This window comes from Mytilus californianus, unplaced genomic scaffold (genome assembly GCF_021869535.1).
Source record: "Mytilus californianus isolate M0D057914Y unplaced genomic scaffold, xbMytCali1.0.p SCAF_14, whole genome shotgun sequence".
Lineage (NCBI taxonomy): Eukaryota > Metazoa > Mollusca > Bivalvia > Mytilida > Mytilidae > Mytilus > Mytilus californianus.
In genome coordinates, this window is record NW_026262626.1 from 14,445,647 (window position 1) to 14,469,559 (window position 23,913).

Below are 23,913 nucleotides of genomic sequence, written 5' to 3' on the forward strand. Positions count from 1 at the left end.
ATGGCTAGCCAAACCTCCCGCCTTTATGGCAATGTTAAAAAATATCGCTAAAATGACAACACTACGTGACAGAAATACAGCACAAACACACGCAAGAACACTCATCACAGAGAAACGCACAAATGAATATAATAGTCGATACAACATGTAAACCGCAGAATAACAACGAACATCTTCCATTAACGACAGATAGCACAGGACATCACAAACAGTGACGTATTTTTGTAACGAATATTTAATCTTGAAATTCATACAATTTTCACAATACTAGTACAAACAATCATCATGACAATGACGGTATTGAAAGGCTATCTTATAATTATTTGGACTACAAACGATAATACATAACATATTATCGAACAGTAAACACAACAGAAACATCATAGATAAAAAAAAAAAAAAACTTTATATAAATTCGTGCATTGTAAGTGTTTTTGTTTTTAACCTTAATCAGGTACGCTTAAAACAAATCTTTTGAAAACCATGTAGCCTTAGTTTTTTTTTCAAACTGCTCAATACACAAACGGATAATTTATGTATAGTATGTATAGTATGTTATGGATCATGTTAGTATTGAAGCACTTACTAATGAGCTGATAACACCCAATGATAGTAAACGATCGTAACAATGGCGTTCGTCCAACGAAAATTTACTGTTTCACCTTAATTAGACCTCTCAAAGCCGAATATGTGAACGCTTAGAAAATGTAAATACCTAAATATATAATGACCTGTATGACCAAAAGAGAGGCGATAGAAACCAAAGGGACTTTTTCGATTGAATTTGAAAAAGAAAAGAAAAATGATTTTGAGAAATAAATCAGAGCTTCACCTATAATGTTTTATTCGATTTCTAGAGTAAGTACCCCAAAAACGATTGTCTTACAAGAAATATTAAACTTTTAAATGATAAGAAATACTAAAACATTAAATATGAAAGCTAACGAGACTGAATAAAGACACGATAGATAAGGACAACACAACACCATGCACAATTAAAACTAATTGCGAACAAATAAACAGCTGTGTATAATCTACAAAACGTCTTCATTAGAACCTGTAATCTGTAGTTTCTGCTTTCTTTTTTCTACTGAGAATAATAATATAAGAAAAACATTTATTTATGAATAGTTAGCATTTTGTTTGAGTGACAATCATACGTGTATTGATGCATTTTATAGTTGATTTGATTTTAATTTTGATATTTGTGCACACTACGAACACTTCTTTACGACATAAACATTCACTATCTAACAAAAGTTCAAAGCAAATGAGTTTTATAGCCTATCAGACATTTGCGGAAACTGTCATACACCTACGATTAGGATAACATGATAGATGAATAGTGAACATTTTGTTTCAGTGACAATCAATTTAGTCGGTCCGGAGTTATTTGCCCGAAACCTTAAAACCTTGTTATCATTCAAACACCGTAACCGTAATAGGTAGAAAAAAACCGATGTCAGTTGGCCACTAAAACTCAGAAACCGAAAGTCGTAGTCACCTAGGGTCTTCATTATTGATCATCAATTCATGTTACTTAAACATGCCTCAAGGTCAAATATTTATGTTGATCTTGACCTTTGACCTTACACCTTGTTATGGGATAATATCAGAAACCATTATACTTACAGAAGTCTTGAACAGTAGAAAATATCTGGATCATTAAGGCGCAACTTTGTTACATTTGACAAAAGAGAATTGATCTTGCTGCAAGGGGCATAACCTTCGTTAACGGTTTCTGTAAAAACAAAATTAGCTTTAACTATTACACCAAAAGTCCTACATCCATGAGTTCTTCAGCAATGACATTACGGACCAATGACCTTGACAAAGGACATACGGTCAAAGGTCAAGGTCATGTCCCAGATACCAAATTATGTGTTTTTGACCTTATTTAAATGGTTTTTAAGTGTGTTTAAAAGCTTTTGTTTACGTTAACATTGACATTTGACCTCACTACTTGGTTTGGAATAGCTCAGAAACCCTTATACGTACAGAAATTGTCAATAGTTAAAAAATGTTTGAATCATCAAGGCGCAACTTTGGTATGTTTTGACCGAAGAGATTTAATCTATCGGTAAGGGGCATAACCCCCGTTAACGGTTTCTGAAAAGACAAAATTAGCTTTAACTCCTAAACTAAAGTTCCTAGATCCATAGTGTCTTCAGCAAGGACACCAAGAACCAATGACCTTGAGAAATGTCATAAGGTCAAAATCAAGGTCATGACCTAGATCAGGAATTTTATGTTTTTGATAATTTTTTCATGGTTTTATATGTGTTTATTGCTTTTCAATGCATATTACATTTATTTAAACATATATTTTACATTTCGAAAAGGAAAGACCTGTGAATTGTTCACGAACAATTGACATTTTAATATTGTTATTACAATTCTTATCGGAAAACATGGACCAAATTCTTGTGTGCGCTTCTTCACGTAAACTACATGTCCAATTGACTCCAAACTTTGTAGCCAACAGGGTATACATGTTTTCCATCATAGTATAACAACGTTGTGCAGCTCCCTCCCAAGAATTTTTGAAGAGAAACCAAATTTCAATGCCGTAGAAATCGCTTTCGAGCTCCGTAAATATCAGTGAAATCCTACAATAAAATGTCTGCTCATAGATTAAAATTCAAATTTGTGTTACAAACTGCTGCTGAAATATATACATTGTATGAAAATAATCGATAAACGTGTTTTAAAAGTACACTGGATAAAATAAATCAAAGGCATGCACTGCTCGTGAACTCCGATCAAAACATCAATTACCTACAGTGACAAAAGAAATACGTTATGCATTATTTCGTCGATATACATGTTGTCTGTCCAACATCTCCAACTGAAAAGAAAGAAATATAAGTTTTTGCTAATATGAACAAACCTCGTGACGTCATAATTTGGCACGAGAGACGGCGCGGGACCTGAAATAGAATAAAAACATTCCAATCTAAATATAAAAACTTAACCAAATCAAGGATGTGGACCGTTGTATGAAAATGTGAACTTGGGTCCCGCCCCTCTTTTTATTTAGGGGGGATCATTAAACCTGTTTCTTTCTTTTACTCGTGTTTTTTTTTCTCTCCTTCTAATATGAAAAATTGACTGGTAGACGTTAAGGCATTCAATGAACAAATAAAACAAACAAACAAACAAACAAACAAAGCAAGCGAACAAGCAAGCAAAATCAATCAAACAAACAAACAAACATAGCAATCAATCATGTTTCAAAAGGTGAAAGACGGTTTACAATTGCTTTTTTAAAGCAATTGATTTATATTTGTATATTGTTGTTCGTCTAACATTTTACAAAAGCAAGTACTTTAAGTGAGAAATACGTATTACTTCAGTTGAAATGGGGGCCTCGGTGGCCGAGTGGTCTAAGTAGTTACTACTGTAATCACTAGCCAGTCAACACTGAGGTTGTGAGTTCGAGCCCCGCTCGTGCGGGTGCACTCGACTCCAATCTTAAATGACTAGGATTGTCTGTTTTTCTATCGAAGGTCGGTGGTTTTCTCCGGGCACTCCGGCTTCCTCCACTAATAAAAACTGGCCGCCACGAAATAGCCCAAAAGCGGTGCTTAAAAGTGGCGTTAAAACACCAAAAACCAAAATCAAATCAGTTGAAATGACTCCTTTATGCAATTGCTTAACGGTTTTAATACAGTACACATTGTCTATTTTTAGTCATACATGTATTGGTATAATAAATGGAAAAATTAAAACTAGAATATACGAAATATAAACAATTTTAACTTTAATTATTTAAAAATGTTCTCATTGGACGGGAATGTCAAACAACGTTCAACAGCAAGTGCTCCAGACGAGAAATACCTACCACTTCAGTTAAAATGGCAGTTTTTAATACTTACTGGCCTTTAACTAATACTGCCGATTTGATTGTAGTTTTATGATGTTTCTGGTGTTTTGAGGGGGGTTTTTGTGAACGGCACTATCCTACTGAAAGCAATAGTTACCGAAGCTACCTTCCTGTAGTAGTGAGTACATTTTACCCAGTTTTCAAAAGTTAGGTGCCTTTTTTTCCATGTTACTGTTAGTCATCCTGTCTGTAGCTGCACTGTGCAGGTTTTATTATTTTTCAACATATGGTATAGACAGGCAAATGGAACGGCTTGTGAAAAGTAAAATAACAAAAATACCGAGCCCCAAGGAAAATTCAAAACGGAAAGTCACTTACCAAATGGCAAAATAAAAAGCTCAAACACATTAAATGAATGGAAAGCAATTGTCATATTTCTGATTTGGTACAGGCGTTACCTTATGCAGAAAAGGGTGGATTAAAGCTGGTTTTATAGCTAGCTAAACCTCTCACATGTATGACCGTCGCAAACAAATTTTCCATTATATTGACAACAATGTGTGATCAAAACAAACAGACATAATAGGTAAAAATTTAATAGGTTAGCACGTCCGACTATCTTCACCATGTGTTGCATGTCGCTGTATGAATATCTATTTTTTCGAAAGAGTCGGGTGTTTGTTGTTGATGTGGTGTATTGTACTGTACTGTAACTTATTGGTGATTTCTATAATTCCTTTTTGTGTTCTCATAAACTTTTTGTTAAAACATTTAAAGAATACAAAACTTGTTGAAATATAGAATAAAGAATGGAAAACGGGAATGTGCAAAAGAGACAACAACCAGACCAAAACAACCCAAAGCTATTAATAGGTTGTCAACGCAGCGAGAAAATCCGCATCCGGAGGTTGGTATCAGCTGGACCCTTAACAATAATGTACACTATAAAATTGAGAATTGAGAATGTGTCAAAGAGACAAAAACCCGACCAAGGAGCAGAAAACAGCCCACGGCCACCAATGGGTCTTCAACACAGCGAGAAAATCCCGCACCCGAGGCGGGTTTCAGCTGGCCTCTAAACAAAAATGTGAACTAGTTCATCGAAATAAACGCCACACTTAACTCCAAAACATACAAATGAACCAAAATTGAAAAACACACACAAGACTAACAAAGGCTAGATGTTCCTGACTTGGGACAGGTGCAAAAATGCGGCGGGGGTTAACATGTTTTGTGAGATCTTAATCCCCTTATTACTTCTTGTCATTGTGGAATAAACAAACACACAGCAATACGCACAGTAAAACTTAGTTAAAAAGAAGTTCGAGTCCGATGTTAGAATTGATAACAGAAGAAACTGAGCAAAAGGACAATGATCAACATAAATTAACAAACGAATACTAGCAGTAATTGACATGCCAGCTCCATCCCTCAATTAAATTGATGAAAAAATTGTGTCTTCATCATACGATAATCAAAGGTTATCCTAATCAATAAAAGGTCGAATTTGTTTCAAACTCTTGACATCTTCATGTTCTTCATCCATTCATTCTGCTTATTATATTGTGTCAACTTTCGCCCACATTTGAAGTGTCCATTAATGAGTTTATCTATTTGCATTATAAAAATCATTTGGACAACCTTTGCAATGTATGCTAACTTAGCTAAATATTCTAGAAATTAATTGTTTTACTGAAATTTATCAAATCTCAACCAAAGATTAGTGATTTTGTAGTCTAGTGGTGTCGTTAAGCGTAGAAACCTGTATTTTTATCTCGAAGAAAAACTTTGTGTCGAATCTTAATTGTATTGTTGTTAGGTTATTTTTGCGTTGTTTGGTGTGTTGTTGTCTCATTAGGGGTTTCCCTATATGCATGTTCGAAATAGTAACTTAATGCGTAAGAAATATACCTCTTGTTGTATCATTTACTCTTCCCTGCACAATTTAACATTAACTTATCCTTCTTTTATATATAGATATTTATATGTTTTATTCACATATGTATAATTTGACTGTATGGTTCGGCAATGCAAATCAATTGTTAATAAAGTCAAGATTTGTTCTCAAATATTTTTATATTTTATTAACTTTAACATCAGATGTGTATCAGGATTCGGCAAGATCATTTTTCTAGAATATAAAGTTTAAATTAGATATAGATAAGTATTCTAAAAACAATAATGTGTGCAGACAATTGTCTTTAATATTCAGTGCTTAGTATCCCAAATACCATGAAACTAACACATTTTATATGAAAATACTTATGAATCATACAACATGTCCAAAAACTAATTATTTGGAGTTAATGAGATGGATCTGCTCTATTTACACATAACATTATCATTTTACGCACAACATATATCGTAATTGTAGTATTCCTGCTTTTTTCGTGGAGCGCCAACGAACAATACAATCGTTAAACTAATTCAGATGTTCTTGAAACCTACCATTATATTATAAAAACATGGCGTTGTGTGTTATTCGGTTGTTATTCATTGACGTCTGATTTCAACTACCGATTATTCACATTCACTATTTTTCCCGAAAAAAATAGGATGTTTAGTATTTATGATGCGTATACATGTAAATTATAATTTATCATAATAACATATCCAAACACAAACACAAAAATAAGAATATCTGTTGAATAATATTTGCTTATATCTTGATGGCATGGGCAAGACTCAGGTCGATAACAACACAATACAAATTTGGGATATTTGTAACTTGCATGGCCTTAGTTTAGTTCATCCACAATTAATTAACCAATACAGAATGTACTATTGACGAGACAATCGGTTTGACAAGGATACTTTTTTATTTGTTTTTATAACATAATATGCTGTTTAAGACTTTTGCTTGCCGTGTAATTTTATCGCATCCATTTTTTGAATCTTTAGATCAGTAATTACACAGAATTTATCTTTTCATGGGGATGAACTTGATCATTCTAAATATGTTGCAAAAGACCAATTGCAATTAGTTTTTTGGTGTATGTTTTTCTCGGGCAGGTAAAGTACTAACTCCATCAAGGACTTGTTTTATATACACATACATGATTCATGTAGGGTATCCATATAAACATGAACACAGTACCATATCAATGAAAAGAGATGGGGGTCAACATACTTACCAAAAACCACAAAACCAAAAGGCATCTACAGATACGTACGGGTTTTATCAATGGACAAATGTACCATATCAAGTTCTAACTTTTCCATTTTTTTAAAAGTTGTGAATACATTAAAAAGAAGATATTAAAGACAAAAGAGGCGGAAGATACAAAGGTGACAAAAGTCGAATGGACACTGACGACGTCATGGCAAAAGAAAACAAAGACGACGAAAAAAAAAACAATTCCACAAAACACTATATAGAAAAACTAAGGCTTCTTTAACACAACCCCCACAAAACAACTCGGATGATCTCAGGATGTCTGGAGGGGTCAATAAATTCTGCTCCATTAGTGGCACCCGTCATGTTGCTCATTGTAAGTACACCTGATGTCACAATTGAGGAAAAGAGGATTGGATTTCAGTTACGAAACTGGAATATATCCGTGTTCATTTGTGACATAGATATTCTATAATGATCAGATAACTCGTGATTGCGTCCGTAAAACTTCTGAATGACTTCAACTTTACCACTTTGAACCATTTTTTTATTAGCTTCCATGTAAGCAGAAACCCTTTTTCTAGAAATTGACAATGAGGGTCGGTTGAAAACAAAACTTTACGACAAAAGAGATGATTTCAGCTTCCCAATTGTGACCTTTCCATTTTTAGTTCCAAATGGTGAAGTTGAAATCATCACTTCGTAAATTTTACGGACGCCATCACGAGTTTGTTGACCGTTATGGAATATCCGTTTCACAGATGATATCGGATATGTTCCTTATGTCGTAACTACAATCCCGTTCCCTTTTCACAAATGTGACCTACCGAATTAGACTATTTACCGGCTTTGTAATAACATGAGCAAGGCGCCGGGTGCCAGATGTGGAGCAGGATCTGCTCACCCTTCCGGAGCACCTGAGATCACTCCCAGTTTTTGGTGGGGTTCGTGTTTCTGTTGTACCCTTATTTGTGACATTTTTACCTTTTGTGTTTGTTTTGTTCACACATCGTTGTCAATTCAATGGAATTTGATGCGACTGTCATACAAGTGAGAGGTTTAGCTAGCTTCAAAACCAGGTTTAATCCACCATTTTCTACATACGAAAATGCCTGTACCAAGTCAGGAATATGACAGTTGTTATCCATTCGTTTGATGTGTTTGAGCTTTTGATTTTGCCATTTGATTAGGGACGTTCCTTTTTTAATTTTCCTCGGAGTTCAGTATTTTTGTGATTTTACTTTTTATCAAGTAAATAATGATACGAAACACAGGCTCTAGAATATCGTCTCAATTATGATAATTGATGACTGTTTTTTAATGTTTAACACCACGCCAGTGCTATTGTCGTCGAGGCCAGTTTTTATTAATTGATGAATCAGAAATACTCGACGAGAACCACCGACTTCTAACAGGAAAACTGGCATTTCTAATCAATTAGGATTTGAGTCGAACGGACCAGCAACGTGTGGGGTTCTAACATACAACCTCAGTAGTGATACAGCAGATAAAATACTTAGACTTCTAAATCAATTTGGAGAAGTTTATCCAATACACAGATCGAATGAATGTTGGTACATAGAAATTGAAACTTCATAACTATGAAGCTCAAAGTATCCGTTTTTTCGTTGATTTTGTTTTCAACCGAATATTATTTTCAATATCTAAATGTTACTAAAATAATGAAGCAAACGTAACTGTATCTGTTATATTACAGATGTATCGGTCATTACTAGCAATACTGGCCGGGTGTTATACTTAAGACATGCACATCGTCGTGGGGAGGGGTTAGATTACTTTACTTTTATATCTTTATACTCCAAATTTTAATCTTGGGAACAAACATATAGGTACAAGAAAACACTATATCACATAATTCTCACAGTCACTGAATATTAGAATCTCCTTAGATGTATGGGAATAGTAGCATATAGATAAAAGGCGACGAGGCGACTATCCAAAGAAACTTTAAACCAAAGGACATGTACAAATGTACATCTGAAACCACAGTCTTCAGCAATTGACAATTGTCTAGTATACAATATTTGAAGATCTCAATCTTCGCGAGTTTAGACAAGGTTAAAAAAACAAAATTAGACAAAGAAATTAACAAATCCGGGGTCAACAGCAAATTCTCGAATGATTCGGATAATTCAAAGACACATAAACATGTGATGAGATTGACCCAGTTCTGAAAGTTCCTAACGCGACCAATATAATAACTCATGTAACATGAAAGTACGTGCACTGAAGATAGATAAGAAAAAAATAATTGAAGTAGCATATAAAACTCATCATATATACTAGGATTAAAATACGATAAGAATGGTCTGCCATTTTGAAAAGAAAATGATTCGTAACAAAGAAGAACAATTATTGATTTAAATATAACTCCAAAACATTGATTCTAACATCGGTGTCTGTAATTTGGAGTAGATTTTTTTTATATTCAACAACATCTTCAATGTTGCACGATATTTTATCATAACAAGAACAGAGGTGCATGAATGACGATTTATTTGCAAGAGAATGCATGACATGCTGTGGAAATACATACTATATACACCATGTGACAAAAGACTGATAGCAGAGAGCAATACAATTGAAGTATAACTAACCAATAATATCAAATCTAGCTTGCAATGCATTATTTACCTATTTACAGAGCTTAATTGTAAACGATTCAGATGTAGCTTTCAAAAAACAAGATAATTTAGAAGTATTCGGTCAAAAACAATAATAACGTGTTAAAATATATTTCTGAATGTTCTGTATGCTGGATATACAAGTACATGTACCAATACAGAATTCGTTCTCAGCACATCGCATGTAACAGCAAACACATCAACGCAGTGTTCTCGTGTCCTTTCAGATAAACGATCAACTTCAACATTTAATTTTAATGTACCATTTCGTAGTTTTGTTACTGTATCATTGGTATGTTAAATAAAATTGAGAATGGAAATGGGGAATGTGTCAAAGAGACAACAACCCGACCACAGAACAGACAACAGCAGAAGGCCACCAACAGGTCTTCAATGCAGCGAGAAATTCCCGCACCCGGAGGCGTCCTTCAGCTGGCCCCTAAACAAATATATATACTAGTTCAGTGATAATGAACGCCATACTAAACTCCAAATTGTACACAAGAAACTAAAATTAAAAATAATACAAGACTAACAAAGGCTAGAGGCTCCTCACTTGGGACAGGCGCAAAAATGCGGCGGGGTTAAACATGTTTATGAGATCTCAACCCTCCCCCTATACCTCTAGCCAATGTAGAAAAGTATACGCATAACAATATGCACATTAAAATTCAGTTCAAGAGAAGTCCGAGTCTGATGTCGGAAGATGTAACCAAAGAAAATAAACAAAATGACAATAATACATAGATAACAACAGACTACTAGCAGTTAACTGACATGCCAGCTCCAGACTTCAATTAAACTGATTGAAAGATTATGTCTTCATCATATGAATATCAGGCACAATCCTTCCGGTTAGGGGTTTAGTATCATACCATCATAACATATATGAGAAGAACATAACCCGTGTCATGCCAACAACTGGTTTTTAAATAAATGTGTTTAGTGTAAAGTATGCAAGCTGCAGCTGTTTAAAGGTTAATGCACAAAGTAAACATTATTATAAGGATAAGTTTATGTTCTTACTTCTGACTTATAATTGCCAGCAAAGGTTGTTTGACCGTTACGAAATATCTTTCCACATATGTCAAAGTTCTGTTTATTTCGGTTATTTTTTTTCCCGTCATGACACCACAGAATTCAAGCCACATGATTATGTGATCTTATTTCATTTTCGTTTATAAGTAGGATTGGTTTTTCTAGATCTTTATTTGTATATTTTATCATTGTTCACGGTTAACTGTTTGTCTATACTTTCTTAGTAATTTGATTATGGAGATCTATTTACCGTGGTTGTTATACAATACATGTGTTTTATGGGACCACTTTACTCAAGCGTGTTTTGTTGTTGTTGTCTTTGCTGCTGTTGTGTATGTATTTTTTTTCTTGATTTAATCTCATCCCTTTCTACACAGAATATTTTCAATGAATTCATATGTTAATAGTTATTACTGGCAAAACTTAGTTCTCGGACTGTTAATGACGTCTTTACACTAAATACAATTGATGTTGGATTTGTACTGATTGATATCGTAGTCTTAGATACATGATTGTTTTATTTGTTGTTATTGGCATTCAACTCTAGCTGTCAGTAATTGCGAATACTCTCTCATATATGTACTGAGTATCTGTTTTGTTGTAAGGATGTATAAATACCCTGCCACGAATGATTTATGTTTTGTTACTTGTTTTTCTCCGTTGTATCAACCGATTATATATTGTTCATATGTTGTACTGTTTCACTACTGTCCCAGGTTAGGTGATGGTTGGACGCCCGCTAACATGTTTAACTCCGCTATATTCTGTATATGTCTGTCCCAAGTCAGGAGCCTGTAATTCAGTGGTTGTCGTTTGTTACTGTATTTCATATTTTTATTTCTTTTGTTGTTTCTTACATAAATCAGACAGCTAGTTTTCTTGTTGAATTGTTAAACATTTGTCATTTCGGGTCCTGTTATGGCTGACTATGCGGTATGGGTTTTGCTTATTGTGGAAAGCCGTGTGGTGACCTATAGTTATTAACGTCTATGTCATTTGATCTCTGGTGAAGCGTTCTCTCATTGGAATTTATACTACATATTTTTTATATTAGCTGGTAAAAGATTCCGTAATAAAACGAACATGCATATACAGCACTCAATTTATAATTATATAATTAATCGAATGTTATAAAAATGATTAATACTTAATTGAAGACCCATTTGATTACATTTTATAAGGAAAGGAACATGATAACATTTAAATATAAACATCTCAATCAAGTTCGAAAGATTATTCTAATCAAGACATGCTACTGGTGTAATTATATGTTGTAATCCACTTAGATATTATACATTCATTTTGACTTTTATCATAAAAAAATACAAAACCGGTTATTTATTTAAACATACCTTACGATTCATCATGGCGCTCCTGCTCTCGATGTACAATAACATTTACTGCACGTTCCGTCACCTGGGGCACCTCCACAACAAAAGCCACAATTTAGTACATCACGTACTGAAAAAGGTCTTTCGAAAGATTCAACAGTTGCTTTAATAAGAAAAAAATGACTTTGGATAAATGTTTGTAACAGTTTAAGTATTACTGTAACAATAGATTGATTCATGATTTTCATTGTTCTATTAATTTTAATCGGTAGAATCTAAATTGTTCAACCTATTAAGTGTTAACCGTTGGAGGTAACAATCTAATTTTGTTTTGTATAATTTTGTATAATGAATTAACTGTTTATCCGTGTAAATTTGAAAATTAATCCACATATTGTCTATGTGTATCTGTAATTGTTAAAAAAAAAGTAAAATAACAAAAAAACCGAACTTCAAGGAAAATTCAAATCGGAAAGTCCCTTATCAAATGGCAAAATCAAAAGCTCAACCACTTTAAGATATATACATATAAACCCTATTCGCAATAAATCAATACAGATTAAATTATTTTGAATGAATTAAACACATAATATGTATATGAACATTTTGACCATTTGTATTACTTTTTTTAAATACACTATGTTTTTCAAGAGAGTCAAACATAAATGACAATATTTGATATTTCAAAGAATGAATATAGTTGCATCCGTACGAAACGAATGTTATACATGTATCAAAAATACATATTGAAATACACTGCCTTATAAATAAAAGGAGATAAGGTGTGTTAATGAGACTATATCCTATCAATGAAACTTTTTTGCTCTTTAACAAAAGCATTACATCAGCTTGAATAGCAAAAAAAAGCTGTATTTGATATTCCTCTATTCCCAATATATTTGACACTCGTTTTCAATTTGTTGATATCCCAACAGTTATTTAGTATGAAGTAATGGATGTTTAAATTGATATTTAACATAATGACAGCAAACTGTTTTTTAACACCACTCTTTTACGTATGTGTCATCACTATTTGTATTTAGGAATCGTGATAAATATTTCCAATCGAAATAATGAAATATTCAAGACTCTTTATCGATTTGACCTAAATGTGTGCTGTCCATGTTTTTGTATATAGTTACTTAACTTTATAGATAAACAACAGTATTCTTATAGTTAAGCTATTTCAGTATGTGTTGTATGACTCGACCTCGTCATAAACTATTTTGATGTATATAATAACAATGCATGTTCCAGTTAACATGTAGTAACGCATTAGTTTACTTACCGCACGAAAAGAGTAGAAGTAGCATAAATGTTGCTCCGACAATTCTTAATAGGTTCATTTTGAAATGATAAACTGAAAAATATTCATAAGATCTTTCATACGATTGGCTTTAAATAATGTGTCACAATATGTCAATGTGGTATGATGGTTTAAATTATACATGTTATAATGACATTACATTATAACTATATACATGTTATACATGTTATAATGACATTAAATTATAACTATATATAGATATAGAAAGATGTGGTATGAGTGCCAATGAGACAACTCTCCATCCAAGTTACAATTTATAAAAGTAAACCATTATAGGTCAAGGTACGGCCTTCAACACGGAGCATTGGCTCACACCGAACAGCAAGCTATAAAGGGCCAAAAAAAATTACTAGTGTAAAACCATTCAAACGGAAAAACCAACGGTCTAATCTATATAAAAACGAGAAACGAGAAACACGTGAGAACTATATAAACAGACGACAACTACTGTCATCAGATTCCTGACTGAGGACAGGTGCAAACATTTGCAGCGGGATAAACGTTTTAATGGTACCAAACCTTCTCCCTTTTCTGAAACAATAGTATAAGATCACAACATAGAAAAACACACTATAAAATATCAATTGAAAGGCTTAACTCAATCAAAAAACGTAAATTAACACACAATGAACGAATAAATTTGACCTGTGACACCTGAATGCAAATACACAGTTAATAAAAAATTACAAGGGATAAATAATTAAAGTCAAAAGTAAACAAACAAGTTTAAACAAAGTTAAAGTGTGATATCACTGTGAAATTTCAAACAATTTATAGAAAATCATCACTTTTGAAGAAACCTGCGTCATATCATACACAGGTAAATGAAAATAATTTTGTTGTTAAGTATACTTCTTCTTCTGTGTGTATAAAATCTTCCGTTTAGGAATACCAAGAAATTTCTTTAATATCAATAAAACTAATCTAACACTTGGTACATATGGGGTGAATATCAACAATAAAAATATACAATTAGTGCTAGATAAAACTTCCTGTACAGGTCCAAGAACAGCATCTTAGGAAAAATGAAATAATTTTGATGTTCATAGTACGAAGAAGTGAAAATTTGTAGTAATTAAATACCAAATTATCAAAGCTGGTATATAGACAAGATCCATGTTAACATCAAATAACTAAAAAGCATTACAAATAGTATCAACAGGTCAAATTAAAAAGAAAGTGCGATTTGAGAGTACTCGCAGTTACTGACAGCTAGTTAAAAGCCATACATGTTATAATGACATTAAATGATAACTATATACATGTTATAATGACATTAAATTATAACTATATACATGTTATAATGACAGTAAATTATAACTATATACATGTGATAATGACAGTAAATCATAACTATATACATGATGGCAAATAAACCTACCGAGTATGAGAGCTTTATGTCAAATGGAGAGTTCATTTGCAAAATAAATTATGACAATGCTCAAAAATGTTTTACTCTTTTTTCAATTAATAGGTGTGTTGATTTTTTCAATCACCAAATACTATTCCGTCTGTAGATATGATCAGCATTAAGTAAGTTGACCGGCGTCGATATTGGCGGTATGTCTTTTTTTTATCTGTGAACACTGTGTTCTCTCTCCAGTCAAGCTTAACCGGAGTTTACGTTTTATTACAGTTACTGTTCAGACATTAAACATTGGTTTTTGATTGGAATGAACAATATTTGTGATGAATTATTTCAGTAGAGGGCATATATTTATAGCATTTGTAAAATTTTTACAGGAAATCCGGCTAACGAGACCTTTAAAACAGAAACAGGGGGGGGGGGGGGGAAGGAGGATGTAACGTGTTTAAATATCATTCTTTTAATGTTGAGTGCTAGCTTACTTTTGTTTTTATTTAGAACATATTTGATTGCTTCTGAATATCGAAAACAACAGATATATGAACAGCATTAATCTATACAAATAAAGAAAGTACGTAAAAGGCGGGAGACAATATGCATTTTGTACTTTTAATAAAGATTTCCTAAAATTCCATCCACATAAATTAGGGTTGACAACTTTGTTAAACAACTATCTCGTATTTCCGTTTTTAAATAAGCTGTCTCATTAAGTTTGTCTGATGTATTAAAACCATCAACACTAAAGATTTTAAGCGTGACGCCGTCACGACCTCATTTTTATTGCGTCCGTTTGAGGCCTAACGTATTCAAAGAAAATGATTTTAACCGAGAAATAAAATCGAACCCAACAGCCTCTTTATAATTTATCATCATTAATACACAGATAATTTAAACAATTACATGTAAGCAAAATCTTCGATTATCGAGAAACGTCATTTAAAGTAAAAAATGCACATTTTTAGTCGTTTAATTTCCATTATATTAGATTAATTACATACATTTACATTCTTTCTCATTAAATATTTTGTTGTATCTCAAGAGGGATAAATGCTTCAAATTTCTTTTTTTTAATATTCCGGCGCAGTTCAACGAGTTTTTATTAAGATTTTTGCAGAAACAAATTTACATTTACTGAAACAGTTTAAATTGTCAGAAATTAAAGTCTTATTTATCAAACTTTTACAAATAAAATTGAAATGCAAGAAATTACTTAAATTTCCTAATAGAAAAACAAAGTATATGGGGTATCCATCCATGACACAAAATCAGTACATGCACAGCAAAAGAAAACAAAAAACAAAAAAGCAAAAAGGAAAGGAACAGCGCTTTTATTGCTTTATTTCGAAGCCACAGTGAGGCCTTTAACACGGCACCAAAAGAAAAAAAATGAAATAAAAATGTATGAATGTATTCTAAAACTGAGGGCATATATTGCCTGTTTCTCAGATATAAAGTACCTGCGACTCTTTTTACAAAAGATCTTACGATTAAAATTGATCGTAAGTTGTACTGAAATGTGTATGACTTTCGAGTATTTTTATTCTTAAGATTTTTGTAAAAAGAGCCGCTGGTTTGGTGTATCCAGAACGGTCTGGTGTCTAAATAACGGATAATTGATCACCCTTAAAATGTATGGAAGTGAACAATGTAACGTGGATAGGAATGAGGACCAAGAAAAGGTGGTGTGCGTCTTATTAAAATTTTAGTACACAAACTGCCCTAAATAATTAAGAGCTTGATGTATCACACACAAGGGAAGCTATCTCAAGAATCAATACTCCATAACTTGACAAATACAAAAGATAATAATAATCAAGCACGAGAAATTTCTACGGCCTCCAAACAGCACGAGAGACAATCTCCGTTGATATAAAAGAAAAGCAAAGGATATGGGGTATCCATCCATGACAAAAAGTCAGTACATGCACATCAAAAAACACACAAAAAGCAAGGTAACAGCGGTTTTATTGCTGTTCTTCATCTCAAAGTCACAGCAAGTTTGTTATTATTTCTATCAGTTAAAAGTGTGCGACCTTAATACCTTTTAGCTGTGAAATGATTTTTGTGGACAGAATGTTATATATTTAAAAATTCGTTCTTCTCTATTGCCTAGAGGTAATCGCAAATGTATACTGGAGGACGAAAAACACTTTATTATTGTATATTCCATCTGCTGTTACTTTTTACCTAGAAACAGATTTACAAAGTACTCGGAGTACTAAATGTAATAAATGCGAATGTAAAATTATTGATAAGTTAATTTCAGTTTAACGTTTACTGTATCTCTTCATTGCTTTTTTTTAAAGATATAGTTGGGTGCAGACAAAGCATTACATGTAGACAGGCGGAAAAAGTTAACGCGGCGTTTACTCGCATGCACTTCATGTAAACGCCGCGTTAACTGTGCGTTAACCCCGAAATTTCAGTAGACATAAAAAGTAAATGGGCGTTTACTTTCGCGTTTACCTCCGCGTTAACGCAAAAAACGGCGCATCTTCTGATTTTGTAAAGAGTAAACGGGCGTTTACTTTCGCGTTTACTTCCACGTTAACGTGAACAAAAGGCGCGTCTTCTATTTTCGTCAAACGTAAACGCACGTTTACTGTTTGTAGTAAACGCGCGTTAACGCAGATTGTCATCGTATCCTGGATACACTGACCTTAAATATCAAATGATAAGGTAAATAAAAAATTAAATGACCAACTGGTCATTTTCAATTGACAAATTGACGATTACAGTTAATTAATTATGTTATTACACCTCTTTAAAAAATTGAAAATTAATTATAGTAAATTTCTTTTTCTTCACAAAAAACAGTTCAAGCATGTCCTTCTTTTATTTAAATAATTAAATCATCACCAAAATCCAACAGTTTTTTTTTTTATCTCAGACTGGCTGGCTCAGGATGACTCGTAAAACAAAATTATTTGGTCTCATTAACCAAAACTGACAATACTTGCATTTTATCAAGAAAATCTATATAGCCGCATAGTAAATCAGTTATATTTTAATGTCAGGACGGACTGTTTAGTACAAATGACAGCAATATTGGAACACAATGACTTCTTAATTTTGTTCACATCAATTTAGAGTGCCATCATGTCCTCTTTTTATTCAAAATATTTAACCGTAAACAAATATGAGTAGTTTTCATACCTCAGACCAACTCGTATAACAAAATTATTTGTCCACATCAACCAAAACTGACCATATTTGCACTTTATTATGTAAATCTTATCGTCGCATAGTAAATCAGAAATATTTTTATGTCAGGACAGATTGTATAATAAAGATGACAGCAATATTAAAACACAATGAATACACAATTTTGTTCGCATCTATTTAGAGTGCCAGCATGTCCTCTTTTTATTCAAAATATTGAAATATTGAATCGTAAACAAATGTCAGTAGTTTTAATATCTCAGACTGACTCGTATAACAAAATTATTTGACCGTATCAACCAAAACTGACCATATTTGCACTTTATCATGCAAATCTATATAGGCGCATAGTAAATCAGTTATATTTTGATGTCAGGATGTACGGTATAATACAAGTGACAGCAATGTTGGAACACAATGACTACAAAATTTTGTTTGCATCAATTTAGAGCGCCAGCATGTCCTCTTTTTATTCAAAATATTGAATCGTAAACAAATTTCAGTAGTTTTCATGCCTTAGACTGACTCGTATAACAAAATTATTCGTCCGCATCAACCAAAACTGACCATCATGACCATGATGACTATATTTGTACTTTATGAATGTTTATTATGTAAATCTATATAGCAGCATAGGAAATCAGTTATATTGTTATGTCAGGATGGATTGTATAATACAAGTGACAGCAATATTGGAACACAATGACGTTAACGTGCGTTAACTTAGTGTAATGCTTGGTCTGCACCCAACTGTATTGTGATCTGACAACAAGAATACATTTTTTCATTTAATAATTATTCCTAAATCCCATGCTAAGTTTTATTTTCATCAAATTGAACATATCAAGAATTATAAATTCTTTTTCCTTGATTTTATTTTTCTTTGAGTCTTATGTTGCGAGGTATTAAAATAATAAAAAAAAATCAATGGAACAGTATTTCGCTCTGTGTTTTATTTCAAAGCGACAGAGCCATGTACACTATATGTGTATATAAAACATTTTGATAGTAGATGTAGGTTACGGCAAAGGTGTTCCTTAATCTTTTAGTTCCAAAAAAATGTTCAAAATCATCGTAATTTCAAAACATCTTCAGAATATGCTGACATTGGAGCCTATATTATAAGATTGTTTTACCTTGCATTAAGACTTTCGAAAAAAAAAATTACCAATTTAAGAACTAAATTGTGGTCTTTTATATTTTATAAAGTTAAAATTTTAGGCCACATTTTACCAAAAGTGTACCTTTTACTTGAAAAACACATTTGTTCCAAGTGTGAATAGAAAGGAGAGGTTTCGTCTTTCCTACAAAGTTTGAAGTAACGGCTATTTTAAGGCCACGTTTCTATCCTTTTAAATAAAAAAAATACTACTGGAGGAGCACGTACACAAATAAATAAAAAACTTGAAATGGCAGGTATGCGAAATCAGACAGAAACTCAGCAAACAAAAAAAAACAATTAAAATTAATTAATCAATGTGTCAGCAATAAAAAAAGAGTTATTACACCATATCAATGTACATGAACGCCTTTAGTCGAAATTAGTTGTTGATAAAGTAAAAATGACTGCCAAATATCTGTTTTCAATGCAAAATTTCCTAAAGGGGACACAGACAGTATTCAGGAAGAGGTACCTTACTGCATTAAACCGCTTTTCCAGAGAAAATTCAAAAATGAAGCCTGGAAGAATTTCTAAAATTATCTTTTCTCTGTTTTTGCAGCTTTCTTCCGTGCATGCATATCAAACAGAAGTTTTAAATGGTGTCAGCGGACCCAACCATTGACAAATCATTTCTCTGTTTAAGAAGAGAAGTAAAAAGAAAGTTTGTTTCAGTTGTTTAAAGTTAGTTTGAATAAAGAAAATAAACAAAACTGATATCTTAGTAAATTTATTGTTCTAGATTTTTTTTTTTAATAAAAGTTTGTTTATTGGCTATTCATCAACAATATTTTTCCTAGAAAAAAAGAATACGCTCCAAAAACACAAAATGAATGGTTGGTGCTTACTAATGTTTTCTTCCTGTACCGTATATGACGTTGCATAATAAATCTACCCTGAAGCACAGCCGTTGGTAGTATGAATAAAGAGTTTTTGGGGTATAAAACAATCCAATAGCAACCTAACATGAACAAAAGCTACCTGACATCTTAAATTAAAACTATCGGTCTTCTTGCTTGCATTAACTTGCTCAGTTTTTTGTTAAATTCTATATATGTGTACCACACAGAAGTTAGTCGATCCACCCAAACGTGTCCGATTCCCCCAAACGTGTCCGATCCCCCCAAACGGATCTATATGCACTACAAACCAGTGAAAGTCTGAAATGGGAAGTTTTTGGACTGGACTGTACTGCTTTTTACTCGACCATTTTGAATTGGTCTGAATTTTACTTGATATAACTGGACTATAGTCTTAACCATACTAAAAGGTCTGAATATGTTCTCATTCTGTGCTTAACCAGTTCTTAACCACTTTAAAGAGTCAGAATCAACATCGCCTCAAGTCTTAACCATACTCGAGCAAGTCTGAACCGTACTAGACCAAGTCTGAACCATACTCGACTAAGTCTTAGCAATCCGCGACTTATTCTTAATCTGTATTTCTTCTTTTTAGAGTCTATTATTTAACAAGATTTGTTTACCTTGGATAGAAATTGGACCAAGAAGTATAATATAAGAACGTGCTTTGCCTGATCAAAAAATCACACAGATTCATGTAATATTAGTAACTCAATGTAAAAACAGGTAGTTTTAGCGTTCAATAAATTATAGTTATATATTCAAGATTGATAAAGTATGGGTTTATTGGTCAAATAAGGTTTAGACTTTGATCGAGTATGAATCTGATTTTAGTTGGGTATCGTTCAGACCTTAAAGACTTTTGATCGAGTATTGTTAAGATATTGAAAACAGGTCAATAATAGGTTAAGTACAGGTCGATAATGGGTTAAGACTGTTTCAGCCTGGTCGAGTACGAATTCAGACTTATCGGTATGGTCAGGATAAGGGTCGAGTACAAATCAGGACAGTTAAGTATGGTTATGATCGTTGTCAATAAGATTTAAGTAAATTTCATACCCATTCAGAATGGTAGAGTTAAAATCAATACATTCAGTACAAAATCTGCCCATTTCAGACTTTAACTGATTTGTAGTGATACATCACAGAACTGCAAAACATGTCTAGTTGCTAAATAGCGCCAAGGCGTGTTGTTTTTATGAACGCCCAATCGTATCCACTCTTCTCATTCAGACGTTTGCATATTAGGCAAAAGGGTCTTCCTTTCCGGAACGCTCAATCTTGTCCATATTCTAAAAACACCCAAACGTGTCAGCGGTTATTAAATAGTGATTCATAATAAAAAAAAAAGTTGAAATCCAAATCTAATCAATATTATATATTACAGGAGCCTTAGTTTTGTTTTGTTCTTGTAAAAATGGGACAATAACTCTTTCAAAGCCCAGACACCACTTTTGTAGGAAGCAAGCCGTGCGATGTCTTCATATATTATTTAAATGGTAAGGCTTCACCGAAGTATGTTAGTACAAACATTTACATAGTAAATGATGAATTTAACTGTACAAAACTAATTAATTGCAATTTGTATGTTCGCTCTAAATATAGATGACATATAGTTGCCACTGAAAATTAAACAATCAACAATCAAGAGTTATTTTTTGTGTTGCAAATGCATTTGCAAACAAGCTAAATTTTGACAACTGGCGTTGAACAAACTAATTCTAATAAATCACCACTTAGGGGAGGAAACGTTTGAGATTGTTTCATTGTACTATAAGTCAGTTGTTTTGTTTCCGAATATGCCTATACTCTGAAAGTTAGGGGATTGTGCTTTATAGATTCTTTTTCTTTTAGGTACTTTTAGTATTTCCACCGATCGATATTAAAACTGGTTGATTGAGATTTGTAACATCAAGTCTGTTATTATAAAGTATGTTAAGAGAAAGAAATCTTGACATTGGTTGTTGTATTTCGAATTGTATCTTATAGTTTGTGTAATTTTTGGAATTTAGTACAAAACTTCGCAAATGTCTGAATTTATTCACAAATGTTTTTCACTCTTGTAGACCGTATGTTTACTTCAAGATATTCGTTTTGTTGTTTAGCCGCTTTATAATTGAAATATATCTCGATTCTCTTGCTATCATATCATTTCAAAATTATAAATAGTAAGACCCATTCACGATTTTAAAGTATTGAGAAAACGTGTTTAAATGGTATTTTTTTTATTACCGTTGTGATCTTTTGATACGAAATAAGAATACAATTAATTCGTTGATGATACGAGCATCGAATATTTCAAAACAAAGTTGGTGTAAAAGAGTTATCTGATTTTTTAAAAAATATTATTGTGCTGCTTTAATTGCAAATTTCCATTTAACTATGATAATGGTGTCTGCTTTTCAAAAAACAAATCACAAGGCTTCGTCTAAAGACGGTCCGTTTTGTCCGGTGTAATGTCGCAGTGTAAACTATATTCGGTTTTATAAATTGAAATGCAAAATACGTTATGTCCTAAACAAAATGTTAAATTTGAACTCGTTTAACAAGACACTTTTCAGTAGAATAGAAGTATTTCATTTTTAGTATAAGTATGTTGATTTGATAAAATTGAGAATGGAAATGGGGAATGTGTCAAAGAGACAACAACCCGACCATAGAACAGACAACAGCAGAAGGTCGAACCTGTATATCAAAATGGTTCAAGACATATTGCGCCCAAAGAAAGAATGAAGACATACTTTTCTTAAGGTTGCAATAGTTGAAATTAACATTACGACAGATGTAATGTCGCTAAAGTTCTGATCCTACAGAACTTCTACATAAGGTTTGCCGCAGATATAGCATGTTTGATATTTTATTCCAAAGAAGTGTAATAATGTTATTAAAGCTTTCTTGTAATTGAAATCTTTGAATATAATAAAGCATTGTTAATAAAACGCAAATTTTTTAAATAAACAAATTTGCGTAGACATTCTTACCTTCGTTATCACTACATCGACAAGTGACACGGATATTACCAAGATCTCCGTCTGAATTTATAAGAGTATTCCTTTAAATGATCAGCATTTTCTTTTTGAGAACATTGTGTCCGGGACATTTCTTTTTTTTCTTTTTTGAACATCAAATGATCATGTTATAATGCAGAACAGGATGTTCAATCTTGTGACCTTGTTTCCTTTTATATGTACGTATTTGTTTTAACACAAACAAGGCCACACTAATACAAAAGTATATTATGTCAGGAATATACAATATAATAACAACTGGAATTTTCAATTATCAATTTATTTCCTTTCAAATGGATGAAAGAAAACAACAATTTGAATTAAGTCTAGGATCTATAACGTTGTTTCAGAGAAATTTCTACTGAGTTAGTTTTGTTTAAGTAAACAACATTTCAGAAAGGTAATGAACGTCCAGTTTCAGTATAGGACCAGCAAGGGTACATACGTTGTATACCTGTAATACTAGTATCTCTGCGAATTAAAGGTTACCCAAATACCCTTTGTCATGTTTGTCATGGCCTAGTAATCGATTGCAGGATCATCGACGGTAATTATAGTTGTTTGTTTTCATCTATGTTTTGTCTCTGTGTGTGTGTGTGTGTGTGTGTGTGTGTGTGTGTGTGTTCGTTGATTGCCTACGACTGGTTTCGACAGCACTTATCTTTAAACATTTATTCTCTTTCGGTGTTATATGTCTTTTACAATTCTTAATATTTGATTTCCCATTATAAAAGTTAGATCGGTTTAGTTGATTATCCTCTACTCATTGTTTCTGAAAGGGACACAACATCATTGTAGGTACCTTACTCCCTTCTGATATTGTTTCTAAATTGAAGGTTTGTATATGTTCTCTTTAAAAAATCTAACGCAGCAGAATTAAGACTGAAATAGTTCATTTAGTTGTTTAATTTCAATTCCTGGAAAAAATTAAACAACAACATTGAATAATTTGTTTTTGTCATACTTTTGCGTAATATTTCACATCATACTTCTACGTCCTTTACATGTTTTACATATTTATAAACAGTACATGCATATAAAAGGATGCATTTTGACACCATTAATCATTATACATT

At 32.6% G+C, this 23,913-nt stretch overlaps 1 long non-coding RNA gene across 1 annotated transcript; it reads right to left on the bottom strand.

Moving 5' to 3' along the window:
- Positions 1-5,923: 5,923 nt before the first annotated feature.
- On the bottom strand, positions 5,924-13,313 carry LOC127724276 (uncharacterized). Its single transcript, XR_007992430.1, has 3 exons — positions 13,244-13,313; positions 11,977-12,118; positions 5,924-5,957 (listed from the first exon to the last, which is right to left on the bottom strand). It is a non-coding gene; the product is annotated as an uncharacterized LOC127724276 (long non-coding RNA).
- Positions 13,314-23,913: the final 10,600 nt, after the last annotated feature.